Source organism: Eriocheir sinensis, chromosome 16 (genome assembly GCF_024679095.1).
Source record: "Eriocheir sinensis breed Jianghai 21 chromosome 16, ASM2467909v1, whole genome shotgun sequence".
NCBI classification, from domain to species: domain Eukaryota; kingdom Metazoa; phylum Arthropoda; class Malacostraca; order Decapoda; family Varunidae; genus Eriocheir; species Eriocheir sinensis.
The window spans coordinates 14,133,040-14,159,160 of record NC_066524.1 but is presented as its reverse complement, the minus strand read 5'-3'; the positions used below and the strand labels follow the sequence as shown (position 1 = coordinate 14,159,160).

The window sequence follows — 26,121 nt, the reverse complement described above, 5'->3', positions numbered from 1 at the left end:
CATCTGGTAGTTTTTTTTTTTTTATAATCAAGAATCCTGTACCTCTTTACCTCCATCTCACCTTTCTCTCACCTGTCTTTACCAACAGTTTCCCGGCCTTACCTGTCCTCCCCCCTCCACCCCCCACTCCCGCCTTATGTGCCGTTTATCCACCGTTTTCTCTCCTTTTTGCCAATTTGCATTTTAAGGACATAATTTCACTTTTTACCTCGGCTCCCCCTTGCGTCTCGATCCCCCGCTCAGGAAGAAAACGGGATATTACACTTCGTTCTCAGGCAATGGTCCGTTTTCCATTAATGTTCTTTCGCGGACAATCTCCTTTTATTCCGCGTCCAGTCAGGAGTTTTGCGGTTTGAGGTGTGTGTGTGTGTGTGTGTGTGTGTGTGTGTGTGTGTGAACGAAAGCCCATCGGTAACTATTTCAATTAGTTTTTTTTTTTTTTTAAGGGGGCGAGAGACCGTACCAGCGATGCCAAACTGTCGTACTCTGAACATCGTATTTTTAACATATTCATTCCTAAAACTCTCGTACCTTTACAAATAACGATCAAAAATTTAAGTTATCGCTGAAAATGTTAGTGATGGTTTTCTTTCACTTTCACAAGAGCTATGTCAAACTACGAAAGGGCAATGTGATGCGTACGATACTTTGGCAACGCTGGACCATACGCTAGCTACACGTGGCCTCAGTGCTCATCTCCGTAGCATTTAGTGGGGTTATGTTACTATTTTAATATTGCAAGGTTAATGTTTTTTCTTCTTACAGGGAAACAGGTCAAGGGCAAAAAAATGTGAAAAAAAGCCCGCTAATCACTGGTGCTACTTCCACATGTATCATTAATTGTATAATCACACACTGTACTGCCTGGGGGTTGGGATGGCATGCTCCTCCCTTCTCCTTTGTTGTTTACTTGCAACAATAAGCAATCAATCAATCACTGCCCCTATAAAGAAGAGTTTAGAGGAGTGTCCAAAAGAGGTCAGTTTACAGAGGTTTACGGTTAAAATATTCTAAGCACTCCTGTTGCCTAGAATCACTTAATAATCAGTTACTAAAGCTATAAAGAAATGACTGACGTGGGTTGTTTCGAGTTCTGAGTGCAAATTGTATAAAGAAAACGAGGGTGTTGAAGGGGGCACTTATTCAGTTATCGTACAAGTGATTATTTGGAAATGGGACATGATGGAAGTGGTGGTTGGGTTAAGGTAAGCAAATATGAAGGTAGTTAATTATATAAGGTGCTTCGAGGTCTTAGTAGGTGGATGAATGGGCTCGTGGAGAGGGTGAGGTTGGCTGACTGTCTGCTTGCGGTTACATTGTTCCAGGGTTCGAGACCAGGAAACTGAAGGCTGAATGTGCTTGACCTCTAATGGGAGTTTGAGGAAGTAGTTGTTTGAAAGTTAGTTAATGGAGGGGCGGGATGATTAGAGTAATGGACCAGTGAGTGAGTGGTTAAAGGGGAGGGGAGGGAGCGTAGAGGGAATGAAGGGGGGAAGGGGTAGATGGGGAGGGGGAAAGCAGACAAGATGGTAAAGAGTATGGGAATATGTGGAAGAATAACATAGTGGATGATAATGAAGTGGATAAGTATATGGGGGATAAGTGGAGAGAGAGGGAAGGGAGGAGGGAATTGGTAGGGGGTAAACTAGTCAGGGAAGGAGAAATAGAGGAAGGGAGAGAGGGGGAGAGTTCAAAGGAAAATGGTATAATGGAGAAGAGGAAGAGAAAGGGAGGAGGAGGAGGAGGAGGAGGAGGAAGTTAAGTAGGAGGCAGTAGTTAAGGTTAGTCTCATTAAGGTTTAGAGAGAGAGAGAGAGAGGACGCTTCTATTAGTAATGGGTGTATGTGTGTGTAGGGGGGGAATGGGATGGCTTGTCGAGGGGGATTAGTGCTGGGGAGTTAATGGGGTCTGAAGGGGAGGGAGGGAGGAGGGGAGGGTAAGTAGTCACCTCCCCCTTACCTCGTGTGTTTATCTCCCCTTTTTCCCCTTTCCTCTTCTTTCCACTTTTCATTCCAGTTTCCTTCTTTTCCTTTCATTTCGTTTTCCTTTTTTTAACTTTCCTTTTCCCTATTTTTCCCTTTCATTTCCTTTTCCTTATTTTCTTAACTTTCCTTTTTTTTTTCCTTTCCTCTTTTCCTCCTTTTTTTAGCTTTCCTTCTTTTCCCTTTTTTCCCTTTCAATTCCTTTTCCTTTTTTTAACTGCTTCTTTTCCTTTTTTTTCCCTTTCATTTCCTTTTCCTTCTTTCCTCTTTCCTTCTTTCCCCTTTATTTCTCCTCTCTTTCTTTCCCCTTTCCTTCTTTCCCTTTCCTTCTTTCCCCTTTCCTTCTTTCCCCTTTCCTTCTTTCTCCTCTCTTTCTTTCCCCTTTCCTTTTCCTCTTTCCTTCTCTTTCCTTCTTTCCCCTTTCCCCTTTTTCTTTCCCTACTCCTCATCTCTTTCCTACTCTCCCGCTTCCTTTTTCCTTCCCCTCTCCATCATCCTCTCTTCCACTTTTCCACGCCCTTCTCTTCCTTCCTGTACTCTTCCCTTATTCTTCCACTCTTCCTCCACTTCCCATTCTCTCATTTCCTCCACCTCCACTCACCTCCACCTCATCCCTTCTCTTTTTCATTCCACCTCCTTCTAATCATCATCTCTTTCTCTTTCCATGCTGCATGGTTCTTTTTCCTTTCCTGCCAGCTTTGGCTGGAGGGATGGGGGGGTGAGGAGGAGCCTTCCACCTTTGATTAGATAGTGTAGCTTGTCACAAACAGCCTCGTAAGGACCAGCAGGTCTGCTGTTGTTTGTTCTTCCTTTGTGTCCCTTTGTACCCTCTCTCCATTTCTCTAATTTCCTCCACCTCTCCATCACTCTCCTCCACCTCTCCTCCACTTCATCCCTTTCATCTCTCCCCATCCTTCTATTCCTCTCCTCCATCCCCCGTCCATCACCCCCCTCACTCTCCCCTCTCTCTCCTCCCCTCCCCCCTTCCTCCTCCCCTCCCCCCTTCCCGTCATTCCCTCTTTCCCTTCGCGCGGTGGGGAGACAATAAGACAAGTTTAGATGGTAATTCTGTGTTTGCTGTTTCCTTAATGGGAGTCGCCCCCCCCCTCCCTCTCTCTCTCTCTCTCTCTCTCTCTCTCTCTCTCTCTCTCTCTCTCTCTCTCTCTCTCTCTCTCTCTCTCTCTCTCTCTCTCTCTCTCTCTCTCTCTCTCTCTCTCTCGTCTGACCTTCCGTCCTTGATCTCTTCCTTCTTTCCCTCTTTATTACGATTCTTCTCTCTCTCTCTCTCTCTCTCTCTCTCTCTCTCTCTCTCTCTCTCTCTCTCTCTCGATCAGTTTTTTTTCTATTTGTAACTTTTCTCTTTGTTTCCGCCTTCGTTTATCTTCTTTTTCCCTCGTTTCTCTTCTCCCTCCTCTTCCTCCTCCTCCTCCTCTCTCTTCTTCCTCCTCCTTTCTCTTCTTCCTCCTCCTTTCTCTTCTTCCTCTTCCTCTTTCTCCTTCTCCGCTTTCCTCTTCCTCCTCCTCCTCTCTTCTCTTTCCTCCTCCTCCTCCTCTCTCTTCTCTTTCATCCTCCTCCTCTCTTTCCTCCTCCTCCTCTCTTCTCTTTCCTCTTTCTCCTCCTCCTCTTTCCTCTTCCTCCTCCTCCTCTTTCCTCTTCCTCCTCCGCTTTTCTCTTCCTCCTTCTCCTTTTTCCTTTTCCTCCTCCTCCTCTATCCTGCTTCCGTTTCTCCTTTTTTTTCCTCTCCTTTGTTCTCCTTTCTCTTGATCCATTATTGCGTATTAAGTGTTTTCTCTCTCTCTCTCTCTCTCTCTCTCTCTCTCTCTCTCTCTCTCTCTCTCTCTCTCTCTCTCTCGTATTATCATCCCTGACCTTCATACTCCTTTTTTTCTTCCTTCGCCGCCTCGTTCAAAGCTCTCTTGTGTTTGCGCGTTGCTGGACTCACTTATTTTTCTCTTCAGACTCTATATTTTCTTTCATCTATACTCTGCTCTTGTTTGGTTCCTCCGTTTATACTTTTTCACGCTCTTTTGTTTTCCCATTCGTCTATATTCTGTTTCCGGTTATGTTTCTTTCGTTTATATTTTGTTTTATGCTTTGTTTTATTCGTTTATACTTCCACTTTTTATCATTTTTCTTTCCTCCACCTCTCCTCCGCTTCGTCGTCTCTCTCCATTCCTTTTACTCCACCTCTCCCTCCTTCCTCTTGTCCATTCTCTCTCTCTCTCCACATTTATTCTCTCTCACTCCACTCCATTCAATCGTCAATACTTTTTTCAGATTGTTTCATTCGTCTATACTTTTATTTAATGCTCTTTGGTTTATTTATATTCTTTCATTTTATTTTTTATTTCTATTTTTCTATTTCAATTTTTTTATTTTCGTTTATTTCTACTATTTTCATCCTTGTATTCCATCATTTTCTTTTTGTTTTGCTTTTTTGGGAGGCTTCTATCACTTCCTTTACTCTTATTTCTACTGCCCCGTCTATTTCATCTTTTCTTTTTTATTTTCTCTATCAGTTTTCTTTATTTTTATCTCCACTTCCGCGTTTGTCCTTTTTTTATCTTCTGTTTCCAGGCTTTCAAAGGTTGTTATTGTACCAGTTTTAGATGTATAGTTTTTCTTTCATCTTCGGCAGCTGTTCTTATCTTGAATTCTGTTTTAGTTTTGTTTTTCCTTTGTTTTCTTTCTTTATTTCCATGTTTGTTGGTCGGTGTTTACGGAATTCAGAGCTTGTTGTTTTATTTTTTTAATATTTCCATTTGTTTTATCTTTTTTTCTCATTTGTTTTATCTGTTTTATGCATTTCTTTCATTTTAACCTATATTATGTTTTTCATCTGTTTTATCTGTTTCTCATTTCTTTTTCATAACTATTATCTTTGCATTTGTCTTTGTTTCATCACTGTTTATGTATTTGGTTTACCTGTTTTCCCTGTTTATATTATTTATTTGTATTATTTCTTATCCATGTTTGTTCTCAATATTTCCTTTCGTCTATACTCTGCTCTTGTTTGTTTCGTCCGTTTATTCTCTTTATTTCACGATCTTTTGTTTTCCCATTTGTCTATACTTGATTTCCTGTTCTGTTTCTTTCGTTTATACTCTTATGTCATACTTTGTTTTATTCGTCTATACTTTCTTGTTTTGTTTGTTTCTTGTTTGTTTCGTCCGTCTATTCTCTTTATTTCACGATCTTTTGTTTTCCCATTTGTCTATACTTGATTTCATGTTCTGTTTCTTTCGTTTATACTCTTATGTCATGCTTTGTTTAATTCGCCTATACTTCCTCTTTTATCATTTTCCTCTTCCATTTCTGTTTGTGTTTGTTTTATCTCCCCTTTCATCTTTAGTTTTTTCTCTTTACGTTCTTTTGTTTTCCCATTCGTCTATACTTTATTTCCTGTTCTGTTTAGTTCGTTTATACTCTTATGCCATGTTTTGTTTTATTTGCCTATACTTCCTCTTCAATCATTTTCCTCTTCCATTTCTGTTTGTTATTAGTTTTATCTCCCCTTTCATCTTTAGTTTTACCTCTTAAGTTCTTTTGTTTTCCCATTCGTCTATACTTTATTTCCTGTTGTTTCTTTCGTTTATACTCTTATGCCATGTTTTGTTTTATTCGCCTATACTTCCTCTTCTATCATTTTCCTCTTCCATTTCTGTTTGTGTTTGTTTTATCTCCCCTTTCATCTTTAGTTTTACCTCTAAGTTCTTTTGTTTTCCCATTCGTCTATACTTTATTTCCTGTTGTTTCTTTCGTTTATACTCTTATGCCATGTTTTGTTTTATTCGCCTTTACTTCCTCTTCTATCATTTTTATCTTCCATTTCTGTTTGTTATTTGTTTTATCTCCTCTTTCATCTTTAGTTTTACCTCTTCATTGCTTCCCTCCACCTCTGCGTCTTTTTTTTCTTTTCTATCGTTTCCTGCCACTGTTTCAAACCTGTTATCTTATACGCGTCCTATTTCTGTGTCCTGTTTTTCATCTAGAGTTCAACTGAGTCATTTTTATCCTCGTCTCCTTCGATATGCCTCTTTTTTTGACATGCTTATTGTTCTTATATTCGCAGCATTGCAAGGTTGTTATTCAGTATTCTTTTTTTTATATTTGTTTAGTTTTTTTTGTTTTTGGTTCCCGTTTTCCACCCCAAGCTTCCTTTTCCTATTATTTCCAATCCGTTTTCTTTCATTCATCTCCTTTTTAATTGTTCTCACTCTTCTAGTCTTCACATCACTGAGATTATTCATGGTATTCTTTTTTTACATTATTTCATTTGTTTTTTAAGTCTTCGTTTTCCCATTCTGAATTTTCCCTTTCCCTCATTAAAAATACGTGTTTACCCAATGCATTTCTACGTCAACTATCATTCTTTTTTTTACACTTGCTATGTTTTTATTTTCATGCGTTTGGTTCTTCTCGTTTTCCCTTTCCTAAGCTTCCCCTTCTCATGGGGGCTTCGTGGTGCAGTAGTTAGCACACTCGGCTCACATTCGAGAGAGCCCGGGTTCGATTCCCGGGCGGAGTGGAAAAATTTGGGCGGCTTTTCCGATACCCTACGCCCCTGTCCACCCAGCAGTGAATGGGATCAAGTATTAATCGGGGTTTGTGTCCCGTCTCCTGGGATCTGTTCCCTTCTCCTACGTCTCCTATAATTCCTTCCCCTCCTGTCTCTCTCCGGCATATGACCACAGATGTTGCGCCGACTAAACGAAACTTTCCCCTGCTCATTACTACCATTACTGTTTTTTTCTTCTATTCAATCTTCCCTGTTTCAGCTATCTACCTCGTGTGCTTGTATCTCAGTGTTACCAATATTAAATGCAGGGTTATCAATGGTCTTATTCTATTCTCCTCCTCAATCTCCTTTATCCATTCTCTTCATTCTCTTTCAGTCTCCCCTCCTTCCCTCTTCTTCGTTCTAATACAGCAAGGTTATCATTGTTATTGTTTCACTGTTCATTTATTTTATCTCTTATTCATTATCTTTATTATCTCTGTTCCTACACTCCCCTTCCTTCCAATATTGCAAGTTTATCATCGTTGTTCTGCTGTTCATTTTTTATCTCTTATCTCTTCATTCTGTTATTCTCTTTAGCACTTCATTCTGTTATTCTCTTCTGTCTCCTTTGTCTTACCTCCCTTTCCTATCCTCTCCTTCCTTCCAATATTGTAAGGTTATCATCGTTGCTCTGCTGTTTATTTTTATCTCCTATCTCTCCATTCTATTATTCTCTATCTCTTCATTCTGTTATTCTCTTCGCTATCTCCTTTCTCGTACCTCCCTTTCTACGGTTTTCTTCCTTTCCAATATTGTAAGGTTATCATCGTTGCTCTGCTGTTTATTTTTATCTCCTATCTCTCCATTCTATTATTCTCTATCTCTTCATTCTGTTATTCTCTTCTCTATCTCCTTTCTCGTACCTCCCTTTCTACGGTTTTCTTCCTTTCCAATATTGCAAAGTTATCAATGAGCTTATTCCACTGTTAATCCTTTGTTTTATCTCTTATCTCATCTTTATTTTCTCACTCCCTTCCCTCTCCTTCCTTCTAATATTGCCAAGATTATTAATGTACTTATCCCACTGTTACTCCCTTGTTTTATATTGTATTCATGTCTTTATTGCCTTCCTTCCCTCCCTCCTCCTCCTCCTCTTAAAGTCCTTAATATCATCCTTAATATCAGGTGTGCAGCTCTTCACGCCACACCTGCCTCACACGCCCGTCAAGAGGTGATTTGCATACCTGGTCATGGCGTCAGCTCTTTCGTGTCCCCTTATAGTTTCCGCTTAAATGGTTGGACTCCGCGGCGCCGTCAATGCTAATACAAGATTGGTTTGATTGTTATTATTTTTTTTCTCTCTCCCTCGCGAGCGCTATTATTACCAACACTTGTTTTATTTATTTTTATTTGTATTTCCACGTTGCTGTTTTATCGCCACAAACTCCAGTGCCAATGTGACGGAGATGAACACGGAGGCATTTATCTGATATATACCTCCTTTTCTGGCATCACTGTCATAACGTTTTTTTTATATTATTATTTATCATACATTTCTTCGTTCATCTTTATCCTACATTGTAACTAAACCGAAATCTATATTCTTTTTTAATCCAGTTTTCTTTCAACATAAATTTCTCATAAACACTATTGACCATAATTAATGTCATTTTCATTTATCTCTTCTGTATCTTGTCAACGTTCAACCAGTCAATTCAGGCGTTTTTTTTACGTTTTGGTCAATTTTCTACCTTCATCCACATCAATTTCGCAATACCACCACCATAACAAACATTGGTATTCAACCCATCTATTTACCACATTCAATCCACCATTCTCCATCGCCAGTATTACCAACATCCACCATTCTCCATCTCCAGCATTACCAACACAACACAAACGTTCCTTCATATCCCACGCTCTTTCCCTGTTCCCTCGCATCCTCCTCGCAAGTATTACCAGAAACGTGAGAGATTTTTTACCAGCAAATAAGTGTCCTCAGTGCTTATCTTTTTCTTATGTTCTGCGACTGTTTTTCTTCTCCCTGGTGCCCCTTCCTCGCGTCTCTACCTTCGCCTTCCTTCCCCTCGCATCTCACCTTCTTACCTTCGCGTTATTCTCTTCCTCAGGTGTTAGTCGGGTGTTTTGCATCTCGTCCGCCCTGGAAATTGCGTTACTCCGGGGATAAGGGAAGCTAATTCTTGCCTGAGGAGGAGGAGGAGGAGAAGGAGGAGGAGGAGGAGGCCAGAAGCGTCAGCCATCTCGTCCCTTCAAATTTCACTCTGATATTGCTATTTTCCTCTTTCCTCTTCCTCTTTGAACTCCCTATTACGCCTCTTCGACCTCTTGAATTGGCTCCCTTCCCTTCCCTCCTCCTCCTCCTCCTACGCTCTGATTATTGTTCCTTCTTCCCTCCTCCTCCTGTTCCTCTTCCTCCTGGCTGCCTCTTCCCTCACACGCTTCCTCTTCCTCCTCCTCCTCGTTCTTCTTCTCTCTCTCCCTCTCTCTTCCTCTTCCTTGTCTTGTTCTTCATTCTGTTCATTGTTTATATTTTCCTCTTTATTCCTCTTTTCTTTGTATTCTCTTCCTCTTTCTCTTTCTTCTCTCTTCCTCTCTGTCTCTCTCCCGTTCTTCATTTTCATTATCGTGTTGTTCTTTATTCCTCTTAGTCTTGTTTTCTGTGTCTTCTTATTCTTCTTGTTCTCCTTTTTTTTTCTTCGTTTCTTCCGTTTTCTTTTGGCTTTACTTGACTGGACTTTCTTTTACAGTCTCCTCCTCCTCCTCCTCTTCCATCGTGTGAGGAGATTGAGAGCAAATGTGGGTCTGTGTCGCGCGTCTCTGGCTACACTACTTAGCATGGAAATGGTCCGAATAAACCTTTCTCTCTCTCTCTCTCTCTCTCTCTCTCTCTCTCTCTCTCTCTCTCTCTCTCTCTTTTTCTTATCTTTTCCTGTTTTCTTATCTTATCTTATCTTTTATTTTATTTTTTCCCCTTTGTCTTTTTCTTTTATTTGCTCTTTCTCTCTCTCTCTCTCTCTCTCTCTCTCTCTCTCTCTCTCTCTCTCTCTCTCTCTCTCTCTCTCTCTCTCTCTCTCTCTCTCTCTCTCTCTCTCTCTCTCTCTCTCTCTCTCTCTCTCTCTCTCTCTCTCTCTCTCTCTCTCTCTCTCTCTCACTGGAATTATTATGTTTTGGTGGCGGGGAGGTGAGGAAGGAAGGAGCAAAGGGGAAGGAGGAGGAGGATGAAGAAGAAGAGGAGGAGGAGGAGGAGGAGGAGGGGGAGGGGGGGGGGGTCTTGCCTTGGGGTTTCTTCGCGGGTTTCGATAACAACAAAGGGATTTTCAGTTCACCAGAGATGGAGGAAAGAAAGGGAGGGAGGGAGGAGGAGGAGGAGGAGGAGGAGGAAAGGGAGGGAGGGAAGGGAAGGAGGGTGGTGAAGATGATAGAAGGAAAGGAGGGGAAGAGAAGACAGGGAACACTGATAAAGGAGGAGGGAAGAGAGAAGAAAGAAGAGAGATAGAAAGAGGAAGAAAAAGAAAGAAATAGATAGAAAAAGATCAAGAGAAATATGAAAAGATAGTTATATATTGATAGAAAAAGATAGATTGAAAAAATAAAGATAGAGAATGATAGGCAGAGCAAGATAGACCGAGCAAGATGGACCGAGCAAGTTAGACCGAGCAAGTTAGACCGAGCAAGTTAGACCGAGAAAGATAGACCGAGAAAGATAGACCGAGAAATATAGTAAAAGAAAGATAGTAAGAAAGTCACAAAGATACTGAAAGATTGCAAGAGCCAGACAGAGACAGATAACTAGATAGAAAATGGAAATTAGAGAGAAGGTTTTTATAGTCCCCCATCTACACCAAAGCAGCCAACCCTGACCCGTTTTCTTTGTTACGCAACCCAAGAATCTCCATAATGTAACGTTTTAGATTCCCTTGGCTTCTGTGTGGCTCCTGATGGCTTTCTGTGGCTCTTATTGGATCTCTGTGGCACTCTCTATCCTCTCTGTGGCTCTGGAAATGTCCGTGTCTCTTAAATCTGTATCTCTTTCTGTTCTTTCTGTTGATTTGGTTAGTTCTGTGGGTTCTTTTCTGTGGGTCCTGTAGATTTTTGTGGTTTTTCTTATTCTTTCTGTGGCACGGGTTGGGTTTTCGTAGCCCTCCATATCTTCTCTGTGACTCTGTGGGTGTCTTGGTAGCTCTAGGGCTGGTTTCTGTGGCCTTTCTTGTCTTTCCTGTGGCGCTTGCTCGGTTTCTGTGGCTTTCCTTATCTAATTGTGGCTCTGAATGTGTCATCGTAGCTCTGGCGTTTCTGTGGGTCGGGTATGTCTTTGTAGGTCTGGCTTGCTTTCTGTGGTAGCTCCTCTCGTTTCTGTTGTTCGGGTGTCTTTGTAGCTCTGGGGTTGATATCTGTGGTTGCTCCTGTCGCGTCTGTGGTTCGGGTGTGTCGTTGTAGTTCTGGGGTTGATATCTGTGGTTGCTCCTGTCGCGTCTGTGGTTCGGGTGTGTCTCTGTAGTTCTGGGGTTGATATCTGTGGTTGCTCCTGTCGTTTCTGTGGTTCGGGTGTGTCTTTGTAGGGCTGGGTTGCTTTCTGTGGTTCAGGTGTGTCTTCGTAGGTCTGGGTTGCTTTCTGTGGCTGCTCCTGTCGCTTCTGTGGGTCGGGTGTGTCTTCGAAGGTCTGGGTTGCTTTCTGTTGTTGCTTTTGTGGTTCGGGTGTCTGTGTAGCTCTGGGGTTAATATATGTGGCTCTCCTCGTCTTCCCGTGGCTCTCATCAGGTCTCTGGCTCTCTGGTCGCTCTCTCTGTGGCTCCCTGGTTCGGCGGGAAGGTGGGAAACTGACGAATCTACATTTCCAATTTCTAGCGACACTCGAGCGAGTTACGACAACACAATAACCACTGATTGCTTTTAGGCCGAGTCGCGGGAGATCGGCGCCGAGACTGACCTTGCGCGGACGGGCGAACACACGGACACGACGGGCGGACGGGCAGACGGACAGGGGAGAATATACAGACAGATCTTGCACTGGCGGACACAGGGACACGGACGGACGGGCAGACGGACAGGGGCGAATATACAGACAGATCTTGCACTGGCGGACACAGGGACACGGACGGACGGGCAGACAAAAGTACAGACAGATTTTGCATTGGTGGACAGACGGACAGGCAGACAAACGCACACCACAGACAGACTTAGACATCTTGCACCAACAGACAGAAGGATACGGACGGACAGGCAGACAGACGCACAGATTTAAAAATAGACACAAGGACAGACAAACATCCAGACACGCTGACACGGACACTCACAGATATACAGACAGACCTTCCACTTGAGAACAGAACATTGACAAACAGAGATAAGTAGATTGATACGTAGACAAAAACAGACAGAACACGACAAAGACACGAACCAAACGAAAGGAGTGGACGTATTTGCAGACTGGATGACGGACAGACAGACATACAGACAAGAGGGACAAGAGGCCGGACAGTTTAATATGGACAGACAAACACACAACAGGACTGCGGACAAACAGGTGGATTTGCGGATGGGAGGACTGATGACGGACAAATACTGACTGATGGGTGGGATGGATGTGTTATGAAGGGACAAGAATAGATCTCAGGACAAGTGGAAAAGGGGAAAATGGCAGGAAAACAAGAGGAAGGGAGAATAAGGTAATGGAGAAATAGAGAGAAATAGAAGGGAAAAATAAATAAAGGAAAAAATAGAGAAAAAAGTAAATAGAAATAAGTAAACAAATAAGCAAATAGAGAAATAAGTAAATAGATAAATAAATAGAGAAAAATAAATAAGAGGAGAAATAAAGAAATATAGAAAAGGAAAAATATAGAAAGGGGAAAAACAGGGAAAGGGAAAAACAGGGAAAGGGAAAAACAGGGAAAGGGAAAAACGGGGAAAGGGAAAAACGGGGAAAGGAAAAAAAAAAAGGAAAGGAAAGGGAAAAACAGGGAAAGGGAAAAACGGGGAAAGGGAAAAACGGGGAAAGGGAAAAACGGGGAAAGGGAAAAACGGGGAAAGGGAAAAACGGGGAAAGGGAAAAACGGGGAAAGGGAAAAACGGGGAAAGGGAAAAACGGGGAAAGGGAAAAACAGGGAAAGGGAAAAACAGGGAAAGGGAAAAACAGGGAAAGGGAAAAACAGGGAAAGGGAAAAACAGGGAAAGGGAAAAACGGGGAAAGGGAAAAACGGGGAAAGGGAAAAACGGGGAAAGGGAAAAACGGGGAAAGGGAAAAACAGGGAAAGGGATAAACAGGGAAAGGGATAAACAGGGAAAGGGATAAACAGAAAAACAGGGAAAGGGAAAAACAGGGAAAGAAAAATACAATGAGAATAAAAAAGTGGGAAAATAAAGGGAAAATATTGAAAGCATTAAAAGGAAAAAATAAAGGAAATGCAGAAAATAAAAGGAAAAAAGAACAAAAGAAAATTAAACCAAGGAAATAATAAAGAAAAAATACAGAAAAACAAAGGGAAAAAAAGGAAATCAAAGGGAAAGCAAAGAGGAAACGAGATGGGTGTTTCTGCTCGTCGATGTTGTTGTTGTTGTTGTTGTTGTTGTTGTTGTTGTTATTGTTGTTGTTCAATTTGGTGTTTAAACGGTGAAAATGGTTCCGTTCGTGTTTTATTTGTCCTGTGTGTGTTTCCCCTCGACGTGTTCTATCATTCTATTCACTTAGTTTTGTGTGTGTGTGTGTGTGTGTGTGTTCTATCCTTCGTGTGTCCAATCTCTCTTTGTATCTTGGTCTCCCTCTGTTAATAGTTTGTCTCTAGTCTGCCTGTTTATTCTGTCTGTCTTTAGTATCTTCACTCTAGCTTCTGTTTCTTAATCTGTCTAATATCGCCGTCTCTCGAGTCTCCCTCTTTTTCTCGAGTATTTCCTTAGCTCCCTTTTCTCCCTAGTCTCTTTTTAGTCTCCCTTTTTTATATCTTCCTGCTCTCTGATCTCAATAGTCTTTCTCTAGTCTCTCTTTCTGATCTCTTTCTCTTTTGTCTCTCTTTTTCTCGAGTATTTCATTTGTTCCCTTTTCTCCCTAGTTTCTTTTTAGTCTCCCTTTTTTATTTCTTCCTGCTTTCTCTAATCTCTATAGTCTTTCTCTAATCTCTCTTTCTGATCTCTTTCTCTCTAGTCTCCCTCTTTTTCTCAAGTCTATTCCCTTAGCTCCCTTTTCTCCCTAGTCTCTTTTTAGTCTCCCTTTTTTATTTCTTCCTGCTTTCTCTAATCTCTATATTCTTTCTCTAATCTCCCTTTCTAACCTCTCTACTCTTTCTCTCTAGTCTCCCTCTTTTTCTCGAGTATTACCCTAGCTCACTTTTCTCCCTAGTCTCTTATTAGTCTCCCTTTCTGAAATCTTCCTATTCTCTGATCTCAATAGTCTTTCTCTAATCTCCCTTTCTAACCTCTCTACTCTTTCTCTCTAGTCTCCCTCTTTTTCTCGAGTATTTCCTAAGCTCCCTTTTCTCCCTAGTCTCTCTTTAGTCTCCCTTTCTGATATCTTCCTGCTCTCTGATCCCAATAGTCCTTAACCTCTTTCTCTTTCTGATCTCTTTCTACGCTTTCTCTCTTGTCTCCCTCTTTTTCTCGAGTATTTTCATAGCTCCCTTTTCTCCCTTGTCTCTTATTAGTCTCCCTTTCTGATATCTTCCTGAGTAGTCTTTCTCTAACCTCTTTCTGCCCTCTTTCTACTTTTTCTCCAGTCTCCCTCTTTTTCCCGAGTATTTCCTAAGCTCCCTTTTCTCCCTAGTCTCTCTTTAGTCTCCCTTTCCGATATCTTCCTGGCTCCTCTGATCTCTCTATGTAGTCTTTAATCTCTCTCTCTTTCTGTTCTCTTTCTACTTTCTCTTCAGTCTCTCTAATCTTTCCATTCTTCCCTTCCGATCCCTTTCTAGTCTCCCTCTCTCTCCCTTCCTCCCCTGCCCGGCTCACACGCTTTAGTTCCCCATGAATGTCAGGGGTCAGCGTTGCCAATGGACAGCTTACTCACATTGTCCGGGTAATTAGTATTGAGTGGCCTCGCTCTTCCGTTGGATTCGCTCTCGTATTGTTATTAAGAATTCAGCTTCGCGCAGGCCAAGTAATTAATCCCCGCAGGTGCAACAGGTCCGGGTATGGCTCAGGTGGGAATGAGTTTTAGCGGCAACAGGTGATGGGAGGGGGAAAGTGAAAGTGAAAAGGTGGGTTGAGGTGAATAAGGTAAAAGTGTTCTGCTGGTGTTTCTACTACTATTATGACCACTACTACTACTACTACTACTACTACTACTGCTGCTGCTGTTCATGTCTCCTATTTTTACCTATTTTGCTTTTTTTTTAACTTTTTTTTACTTTTTATTTATCTGTTCACATTATTTATCCGTTTCCTTGTCCTCATTTGTCCTCTTGTTTGCCTCTTCCTTCTTTACCTGTTCCTATTGTTTACCTGTTTACTTGTTTGTTTGTTTTGTTTGTTTACGTCTCAATCTGTTTACCTTTTCCCTTTGTATAACCTTCACCTGTTTACTTGTTTCCCCATTCAATTTTTTACCTGCCAATCTATTTACTCATTTACCTGTCCGCCTGCTTCCTTATTTACTTGTTTACCTGTATTTACCTGTCCACCTGTCTGCACCGTTTATAAGCTTTTTTTTGTTGTTGTTTTTGAATCGTGTTGTCAGTGTGGCCTCGGTGTGGTCAGTAACTTGGTTGGGTTGAGATGGTTGACTTTATTTGGTTGACTTTATTTTGTTGGTTTGATTTGGTTGAGTTTATTTGGTTGAACTGGTGTGTTAACTTGAACTGATTGGGTTAATGTGGCTGAATAGACTTGGTTGACTTTGCGTGGTTGGGTTGAAGGGGTTGGGTTGAAATGGTCGGGATGAGGTGGTGGTGGAGTTGAAATGGTCGGGTTGAGGTGGTGGAGTTGAAATGGTCGGGTTGAGGAGGTGGTGGAGTTGAAATGGTCGGGTTGAGGAGGTGGTGGAGTTGAAATGGTCGGGTTGAGGAGGTGGAGTTGAAATGGTCAAGGCAAAGGTGGTGGAGTTGAAATGGTCGGATTGAGGGGAGGAGGGGGAATGTCAGGATGTATGTGGAGGAGTGGAAATGGTTGTGTCTGTGCGAGCGGCAGCCATTTCCTTGACGTGGGTGAAGTGTGAGGAGGAGGAGGAGGAGGAGGAGGAGGAGGAGGAGGAGGAGGAGGAGGAGGAGGAGGTGGTGGTGGTAAAGGAAACGGAGGAAGGAGGAAGGAAGGGAAGGTGAGAGAGGAGGATATTGAGGGAGGAAGAGAGGGGGGGAGAAGAAAGAAGAGGAAGAGGAGGAAGAATGAAGGAGAGTGGAGGAAGGCTTGGAGAAGGTGAGGAAGAAGGAAGGAGGGGAAGGGGACGGGAAGGACAGGCTGAAGAAGGAGGAGGAAGAATGAAGGCGAGTGGATGAAGGCTTGGAGAAGGTGAGGGAAGGGGACAAGAAGGAAAGGAGGGAGAGGAGGGAGGAGGAGGGAAGGAAGAAGGCTGGAGAGAGGAAGGAGGAGGATGGGGGAAGGCGGATGCTGAAGGAGGCGGGGAGGGAGACACAGGAGGAGGTAAAGGAGGAAGAGGAGGAGGAAAGGCTGAAGGAGGAGGAGGAGGAGGAGGAGGAGGAGGAGGGGAGGGAAAAGACTGGAGAGAGGAAGGAGGAGGAGGAGGGGAAAAGGTGGATGCTGAAGGAGGCGGGGAGGTAGACACAGGAGGAGGTAAAGGAGGAGGAGGAGGAGGAGGAGGAGGAGGGAAAGGAAGAATTGTGTGGTGGAAATAGTTTCTCTTACTGAACGTCGTGGAATCTTATTACTCGTGTAACTCGCGTCTCCTCCTTTCCTTTCCTTTTCACCGACTTTTCATATTTCAATTTTCGTTCCTCAAGTCTTTCTATTCAAACGCTTAAGTCTCCCCCTCGCCGCCCGTTTTCTTTTTCGGTTATGTTCCCCGATTTTATTTATTATTCTATTCGTGGTTGGCTATGTATATTTTTTTTCCTTTGCCGCACCTAGAGAAAGATTTATTTACTTAATTTTCATTCTGGTGTTTGTTTCCTTCGAGTTTCATTTCTCTTTTCCCTTTTCTTTTCTTTCTCTTCTCTATTTTCTAACACTTCTTGCTATAATATTCAACTTTTTATTTTTATTTTCCGCACCTAGAGGAAGATTTGTTTAGTTGATTTTCATTCTGGTGTTTGTTACCTCGAGTTTCTTTTCTTCTCTCTCTCTCTATTTTCTAACACTTCTTGCTATAATACTCAACTTTTTCTTTTTTCTTTTACACACTAAGACACGCATTGCTTCACTTTGTTCATTCTGGTATTTGTTTCCTCGAGTTTCCTTTTTGTTCATTCTGGTATTTGTTTCCTCGAGTTTCCTTTCTCTCTTCTCTTTTCTTTCCTTACTCTTCTTTCTCGGTTTCCTAACACTTCCTGCTATATACACAACTTTTCATTTTTATTTTGCACACTAAGACACGCATTGCTTCACTTTGTTCATTCTGGTATTTGTTTCTTTTAAGTTTAGTTTGTTTTCTTTGCACTTTCTAACACTTCTTGTTATTTTTTCTATTTGTTTTGCCCTTGAGCTGCTTCCCTTACATACTCACCTTTTTTTTTCTCTCTGCCACATTTAAACATTCCACTGTTTATTTTTGTATTTGCTTCTTCGAGTTTCCTTCCTCTGTAAACATTCTAACACTTTCTCTCAAATTCGGTGGTTCTGCAAGGGAATTTATGAGCCAAGCAAAGAAAAGAGTAAAACTATTCTCAAGGTGTATGTTCCCACTTTCATTTATTTTTATCTAGTTTATACTTACACTGGGAAAAAAGGAATTCATATTTTTCTTAGTTAATGCTTACACAAGGGAAAAAGGAAGAAATATTGAGTTAACGTGTAAAAATAGAGGAAACAGGAAGCAGAAAAAAAATATTGGAAATTCGGGTTGAGGCACATATATAAATACCTACAAAAACAAATATAAATACCTATAAAAAAATAGAAATATGAATTACGGCAAAAATATAAATGTAATCTGTTCATTTTCACAAGTTTATTTAAATATCTCCGACACTTTATCTTATCAGTTTAATCATTTCACCTTTTGTTAATTGGAGAGGTGCGCACGATTCGGCAAACTCATCTGTATTGCTTACTCTTTCCAGGTGCAACGTGCGAGGGAGGCGTCCGTTGATGAATCCAGATGCATGTATGTCTCACCTGTGCATACGGCCCGGCAGGAGAAGGAGAAAGTGACGCAGGTGAACACAAACAGGTAAACACAAATAGGTAACAACGGGCAGATAACTTTGAATGGAAAAATTACCTGTGTGGAGGGAAAGGGAAAGAGGCTTGTGTGGGGGAGAAGGGGAGGTATGTAGGGGGAAAGAGGGAGAGCTGTGTAGGTGGGAAGGGGAGGAATTTAGGGGGAGGAGGAAGACCTGTAAGGGAGGAAGGGGGCGTATGGGGAGGAAAGGGGGTTGTAGGGGAGAAAAGGGAGGCATGTAAATAGAGAAGGGGCCATGTAGAAAAAAGAGGGAGTGGGCTTGTAGGGAAAAGGGGGTGACGTAGGGGAAATGGGGGAGGCTTGCGAGGAAAAAAGGGGGAGCTTGTATGGGAGAGAGGGAAGCTTATTGGGAAGGAAAGGGAGGAGATTGTGGAGAGAGGGAAGATGTGTATGTGGAGGGGGAGGGGGGGGTTCGTGTGTGTGTGTGTGTGTGTGCGTGTGTGTGCGCATGTGTGTGCGTGTAAATAAGGCGGGGACGTCCGAACAGATTCCTATCAAGCTTGTGGTAATTGCTTGCATTTAACGGGGATCGGCTGATTAAATTTTGGTTCGAGAGAGAGAGAGAGAATGAGAATGTATATAATATCCGGTTGAAATATTTTGTGACTTCCTGATTAAGAGAGAAGGGCAGCGGTTCCGTGATTGATATTTCTCGCTCTCGCTCTCGCTCTCTCTCTCTCTCTCTCTCTCTCGCTCTCTCGCTCTCTCGCTCTCTCGCTCTCTCGCTCTCTCGCTCTCTCGCTCTCTCGCTCTCTCTCTCTCTCTCTCTCTCTCTCTCTCTCTCTCTCTCTCTCTCTCTCTCTCTCTCGCTCAAAACTTTCCTCCACTATCGGAAAAATGTAATCTTAGTCACCTGGAGAGAGAGGAGGAAAGGTGTGAGGGAAGGAGAGGCAGGTAAAATGAGGTAAGGGAGAGGGTGTTAGGTAAGGGAGAGTGTATGAGTTAAGGGAGAGGTGAAAGGTAGTGGACAGGTGTAAGGTAACGAGGGAGTGTAAGGTAAAGGGAATGGGTAAAGTAAGGGGGAGGTAAGGTAAATGGGGGGTGGATAAGGTAAGGGGTTGTATAAGGTAAGAGGAAAGGGGAAGGTAAGAGGGGACAGGTAACGTAATTGGGGAGGTGGGTAAGTTAAGGGAGGATGGGTAGAGTAAGTTAAGGGGAGAGGTGTAAGATTAGAGGGTGGGTGGAAGGTAATAGGGAGGTGAAAAGCAGTGGAGAGGTGTGGAAGGTAAGGGAAATGTAAGGTAAGGGAAGTGTAAGGTAAGGGAAGTGTAAGGTAAGGGAAATGTAAGGTAAGGGAAGTGTAAGGTAAGGGAAGTGTAAGGTGAGGGAAATGTAAGGTGAGGGAAATGTAAGGTGAGGGAAATGTAAGGTGAGGGAAATGTAAGGTGAGGGAAATGTAAGGTGAGGGAAATGTAAGGTGAGGGAAATGTAAGGTGAGGGAAATGTAAGGTGAGGGAAATGTAAGGTAAGGGAAATGTAAGGTAAGGGAAATGAAAGGTAAGGGAAATGTAAGGTAAGGGAAATGTAAGGTAAGGGAAATGTAAGGTAAGGGAAATGTAAGGTAAGGGAAATGTAAGGTAAGGGAAATGTAAGGTAAGGGAAATGTAAGGTAAGAACAATGGGTAAGGTCATGAGGAGGGACACACTCAGCGGCAGGAGTTTATAATAATGGTCAGTGTTGTTGTAGTTTTGGTCTCGTTGTAACTCAGCGGCGTCCAGGGCTCTGTTAAAGGGAAACATTACCTGTGTGTATGTGTGTGTGTGTGTGTGTGGTGTGGTGTGGTGTGGTGTGATGTGGTGTATCAATAGAATTCTGTTTTATTTAGTTATGTTTACCTTATCAATTTTGTTTTAAGTTTTTTTTTCCCTCTCGATTTTATTTTATTTTGCTCATTTTATTTTTCGTATGTATTCCGTGCATCTATGAAAACGTCCCTACTTTCTTTCCTTCCGTTACTTCCCTCTTTTCTCATCCCTCTTTTTTTTCACTTTTTTTTATATTTCTTGCATCAATTTGGGAGCGGTGAGTAGTGGGCTTTTTTTTTCTACTCTTATTGCTGCCCTTGAGCCGTGTCCTTTGTTGTAAAAAAAATAAGAAATATATAAAACCGTCACTATCCAGGTAAGCACATAACTCACCTGTACATTAGCTCGCAACAGGTGTGTGGGGCGGCAGGTGTGGGGGGCAGGTGAGCTTCGGGGCCCGGCGCGGCTTGTGTTGATTACGGTTCTCATTAATACCTGAATTTACCTTATTGATGAAATATTAATCAGTGATTATTCAGGAACTAATGAGAGGCAAATTACCTGCACCGAAAAAGTGTATTGGTCGGTATTTATTTATTATTTTTAGATCTGGGGTGATGGAGAGGGACGAGGGGGGGGAGAAAAGAGGAGAGAGAAGGGGGTGAGGGATGGGGTGAGAGAAGGGAAGGGAGGGTGATATGGGGAGGAGAGAGAGGGGGGGGTAAGGGGGGGAGGAAAGAGGAGAGAGAAGGGGGTGAGGGATGGGCTGAGAGAAGGGAAGGGAGAGTGATATGGGGAGGAGAGAGAGGGGGGTAAGGAGGGGAAGGAAAGAGGAGAGAAAAGGGGGTGAGGGAAGGTAAGGGAGGGTGATATGGGGAGGAGAGAGAGGGGGGGAGGGAAGGAAAGAAAGAGAGAAGGGGGGTGAGAGAAGAGGGAGGAGGAGAGAGAGGGGGGTGAGGGGGGAGGAAAGAGGAGAGAGAGGAAGAGTAAGAGAAAGGGAGAAGGATAAATGATAGGGATGGGGAGAGATGAGATAAATAAAAATGAGGGAAGAGAAGGGAAAAAGGGAAGAGAAAAAGGAGGAGGAAAGGGCAGATAAGGGATAGAGAAGGGAGGAGGAGGAGGAGGAGGGAGGGGAAAAAGGTAAGGAAGAGTATCAAAGGAAGGGTGACTACAGAACGGGAGGAGTAAGGGAAGTAAGGGAGATGCTAAGGGAAAGGGAGGAAAGAGGTAAATAAACTTGGTAAGGGGAGAGGAGGGAAGGAGGGTAAGGGAGGGAAGGGTAAAGGGTGTAAGGGAGGCTGTAAACGTTAGGGAGGAAAGTGAGGCGGTAAGGGGGAGAGTAAGGGAGGGAACAGGGAGAATAAGGAAGGGAAGGGGGAGAGAAAGGGAGAGTATGCAGGTAAAGGGAGAGGGGAAGGAAGGGATATATTGCGTTTTCAGTCAACGTTAGGGAGGGAACGGAGAGAATAAGAGGGAAGAGGGAGAGAAAGGGAGAGTATGAAGGGAGAGGGGAAGGAAGGGATATCGTTAGGGAGGAAAGGGAGACGGTTGGGGAGAGTAAGGGAGGGAACGGAGAGAATAAGAGGGAAGGGGCAGAGAAAGGGAGAGTTTGTAAGTAAAGGGAGGGGAAGGAAGGGATAAGGGAGAGAATGGAGAAAATAAGAGAGGGAGAGAGGGAAAGGGCAGAGAAAGGGAGAGTATGCAAGTAAAGGGAGGGGAAGGAAGGGATATAGCATTGCGTTTTCAGTTCATTTATTCGAAAGCTTATTAAAAATTTGTCCTGCCGTGTGGTATTAACTTCGACTTCTGTTACGTTATGAATTACTTCCCGTCCGTGTTTGATTTTGTGAGAGTCCGAGGAGATTGGAATTGGCAATAACTTTTTTCTTCTTTCCGTGGGATTTTGAGCCTCTGAATTAATTAGGTGAAGCATTAGAAGGTTAATTAGAGAAAGGATTAAGAGATGGAAGGGAATTAGAGGCGGCCGTGAATGTCCTATTTTTTTTTTCGTAATACTTTAATCTCAATCTCAATTTTAACTTTTTTCTGGTTAAACGTTTAAGGTGAAGTAGAGGGCATTAGAAGTATTAGAAGGTTAATTAGAGAAAGGATTAAGAGATGGAAGGGAATTAGAGGCGGCCGTGAATGCCCTTTCTTTTTTCTTAATACTTTAATCTCAATCCCAATTTTAACATTTTTTTGGTTAAACGGTTAAGGTGAAGTAGAGGGCATTAGAAGTATTAGAAGGTTAATTAGAGAAAGGATTAAGAGATGGAATGAAATTAAAGGCGGCCGTGAATGTCTTTTATTGTTTTCTTTCTTTTGCAATTCATTCATCTCAATCCCAATTTTAACAACTATTTTTGCTTTAATGGTTAAGGTAAAGTATGGGGCGTACACTAAAGCTACGCCTGGCCTCAGTGCTCAAATCCGTCACCCTGGCCCTTCTTAAGTCCTTGGTTGGTTGAGAGGAGATAAAAAAATGGAGGACAAAACTTTACTCAATCGTTGAAACTCGATCATAGTTTTAGCAACGTTATTTTTTTCGTTTTCGTTTTTTTTTCTTCTTTTTTTTTGGGGGGGAGGGGGTGTTAGAAGAGCGGGTTTTTTTTTTCTTTTTTTTCTGTTCTTTTTTTTGTGTCAGAAGACCAAAGACAAAAATGATAGAGAAGACGAAACGAATAGTAATTATGTATTCTCTTAAGACTTTCAATTTTTATTCATTTATTTACCTTTTTTTTTTGTTTTGTTTTTTGTTTTTTTGGTTAGAAGAGCAAAGACCAAAATGGCAGAGAAGTCGGGCAGGAAGACAAAACAGAAGGAGAGGAAGGGAAAGGAGGCATGAGAAGGGAAGGAAGGAATAAACAAAGAAAAAGAAAAGGAAGAGAGATGGGGTAAGGGAAGGAAGGGGAAGGAGGTAGGAGAAGAGGAGGAGGGAATAACGAAAAAAAAAGGAAGAGAAAAGGTGCAAGGAAAGTAAGGGAAGAGGGAGGGAGAAGGGAAGCAGAGAACAAAGGAAAGAAAGGAAGAGGAGGAGTAAGGGAAGGAAGGGAAAGAGAATAAAGAAAAAAAATGAAAAGGAGAAAAGTAAAGGAAGGAAGGGAAGGAGGGAGGGAGAATTGAAGCTGGAAAGAAAGGAGGAGGAGTAAGGGAAGGAAGGGAAAGAGAATAAAGAAAAAAAGAAAAAAGAAAAGAGAAAAGGAAAGGGAAGTAAGAGAAGAAGGGAGGGAAAAGGGAAGCAGAGAACAAAGACAAGAAGAGGAGGAGTAAAGGAAGGCAGGAAAAGAGAAAATAGAGAAAAAAGAAAATGAAAAGGAGAGAAGTAAGGGAAGGAAGGGAGGAAGGAAATTAAATACAGATAATGAAAACGAAAAAAAAAAGTATTGATGCATTTATTCTCTCAAAACGTTTTCGCATCCAAACGTTTCGTGTTTTATCGTAGGCTTCGCGGATTTCGTTAACAAGCCGCCGTTCGGAGCCGCTGAGAGGAGGCAGAAGCGAAGGCAAATATGGCGATCCAGATGAAACAAAAAAAAACTATTAAACCGAAGTGAATGTAAACACGACGACAGATAAAAGCTACTTAACGACCATCAAAGGGAAGGGAAATGAAGGAAAAGGGGAGAGCAAGGGAGTTGGGAGGGATGGAAGGGAAGGAATGGAGAGTGGGAGGGAAGAGGATAAGGGAATGGAAGGAAAGGGAAGAAAGGGATAACTGGTAGAAGGAAGGGAAATGAAGGGAAAGGGGAAAGGAAGGGAGTTGGGAGGGATGGAAGGGAAGGAATGGAAAGGAAGGGAAATGAAGGGAAAGGGGAAAGGAAGGGAGTTGGGAGGGATGGAAGGGAAGGAATGGAGAGTGGGAGGGAAGAGGATAAGGGAATGGAAAAAAGAGAGGGAATGGAAGGAAAGGAATGACTGGTAGAAGGAAGGGAAATGAAGGGAAAGGGGAGAAGAAGGGAGTTGGGACGGATGGAAGGGAAGGAATGGAAAGGAGAGTGGGAGGGAAGAGGATAAGGGAATGGAAGGAAAGGGAAGAAAGGGATGGCTGATAGAAGGAAGAAGAGGAAGGGAAAGAGGAAATAAGGAAAGAATAGGAAAGAAAGGGAGAGGAAATAAAAGATGGAAGGAAAGTTAGGAAGGAAAGAGGAAAGGTAAGAGGCAAGGAAACGGGAAAATAGGAGAGAAGGGAAGAATTAGCGAAGGAAGAAAGAAAAGTAGAGACGGTAAAAGAAAATCAGAGAGAGAGAGAGAGAGAGAGAGAGAGAGAGAGAGAGAGAGAGAGAGAGAAGAGAGAAGAGAGAGAAGAGAGGAGAAATATATATAGACAGGGTTCGAATCCCTCTCCAAGTCTCATATAATTTGGCTTTACGTGTTTGCCTCAGAGAGAAGCTTTGTTTGACCGTGTATTAAGAGGTCAATAGCCCCCCCCCCCCTTTTCCTAACCCCTTAAGTCTCCCTCAACCCTCCCCTCCTCTCCTCTTTCCAACCCCTTTCCTTCCCCTCCTTCCATCTGTCAAGCTATTTCTCCCTTTCTCATTCATTTGTTCAATATTCTCATTTATTTAGTTTTGTTATTCATCCATTTTTCTTCATCTGTTTCTCTCTTCCATCTATTTCACTTTTTGTCTATGTCCATTTCCTGTTTATTCAATTATCACGTCCGTTTCTTATCTACATCTATTTCCTTATTTAGCTATTTATTTTCCTATTATCTATGTCTATTCTTTCTCTATTCTTCTCTTCATCCATCAGTTTTCCTCTTCTGCTCATTTATTCAACCGTGTAATTCGCTATTCTATTCATCCATCGATTCTAACTCTTCTCTCATCAATCCCTTTATACTTTTTTTTTTATCCATACAATGTCTCATCCACCCATCCATTCTTCTCTCGTTCTATCCATTATTTCACTATCATCCTTCTACTCATCCATCAATTTCTCTCACCCTTTCATCCACACACCTTTTCATTCTCTTATTCTATCCATCTATCATCTGTCCTTTTACCCGTCTATCAATTTCTCATCTCACTTAGTCTTCCCTCATTCTATCCATCTATCCTTCTTTATCATCAGTCAACTTTCCTCACCTATTCAACTGGCAATTCTACCTTCTCATCCATTTTTTCATCCATACAGCAGTGACTTGAAACAAACAAAACACTGCAAGTCCGCCTGTAAGAAAGCCAATACAATGCTTGGGTTCATATCGAGGAACTTCGAATACAAGACGCCGGGAGTTATGTTATCCATCTACAATTGAGCCAACAGGCTTTCTGCTGCCTGCTAGTCCATGTTTCCATCATCCATCCTTTCACCCGTCCACCAGTTCCTCTCTCATCCCTCATCTCCTCGCCAACTCCCGCCCGTCATAAAGTATAGAATTCCGCCTCGTTGGGTTCGGAGGAAGAATTAGACTCATTCGCTAATCCTATTTGAGTGTCGGACAAATCAGTTTAGTCGTGTGTACTCAAGCGCAGAGGTCCCGGGGAAGAGGGGGAAGGGGTTGGAGGGGGGTATGGGGGTAAGAGGGGTAGGGAGGGGGGAGGGGATGGGGGGCTTTAAACGGGAAATGAAAACGAAGTGAAAAATAATGAACGGAGTGAAGCGAATGTCTGTTAGTTTAGACCTTTTTGTGACATTTTTTCCGTAGTTTTTTGGGGAGTTTTAATGTTTTTTTCTTTGTCTTTTTTTTTTTTTGGGGGGGGGGAGGGTTTTGGGGGGGTGATTTTATTTTTCTTTAATTTTTGTGGTTTGTTTTTTGTTTCTTGTTTATTTGAATGTTTTTTTTTCTTTTGTTTTTTGAAGTCTTTTTTTTCAATGATTTCGATTTTCTTTTGCTTTCTTGCTTACATTTCCTTTTTCTTTTTGTTTTTTGTTTCGCGTAGATACTGGAATTTTTGCTGATTTTCCTTTCCTTTTTCATTTAATTTCCGTCGTTTCGTTGCCGGAGAGAATGGGGGAAAAGAGAAGGAATCTGATACTGAATGAAGCAGTCTCAATTAGTCTCGAATCTTTTCTCCTTTCTTTTTTCTTTTTGCTGTGTCGAATGAATGGTGAATTTCGCTTTAGTGACTTTTTTTTAATGTCGTAAATTCGTTTCTGGGAAGGGAGGAAATTTCATCATTATCGTCATTTTCATTGTTTGTCATATTTGCTATTGTCATTTTCATTTTGGTCGTTTTTGTCTGTCTTCGCCATTTTCATTTTCGAACTTCATTATTTTAGTTATTTTTGATTTTTGTTTTTTTCATTTTAATCATTTTCAAAATTTTCGTAGTTTTCATTTTCATAATTATTGCATTTTTTTTATCTTCGTCATTTTTTTTTTCATTTTCATCCTTTTTATTTTCAGTATTTTGTGTCCTCTTCGTCGTTTTCGTCCTTTCGTTGCTAGAAAAGGAAGAAACTTAAGAGAGGAAAAAAACGAAGGAAGAAAAACGAAAATGAGTGAGCCAGTGTGCCATTTCATAATCAGGCAAAAAAAGAAAAGAAAAATGGATAATCATAAAAGGAGAAAGCGAGAGTAATGAAGTAATGAACGCGAACGAACCAAGTCTCGATCAGTCTCGGAGCTTCGAAATGAATCTTTT

The 26,121-nt window shown here is 42.1% G+C and overlaps 1 long non-coding RNA gene across 1 annotated transcript in view; it reads left to right on the top strand.

The window, feature by feature from the left end:
* LOC126999332 (uncharacterized) overlaps positions 1-26,121 on the top strand; it is a 33,091-nt gene that overhangs the window by 730 nt on the left and 6,240 nt on the right. The window contains exon 2 of the long non-coding RNA XR_007753254.1: positions 17,661-17,770. This is a non-coding gene — a long non-coding RNA (uncharacterized LOC126999332). The remainder of the gene's footprint in view (positions 1-17,660; positions 17,771-26,121) is intronic.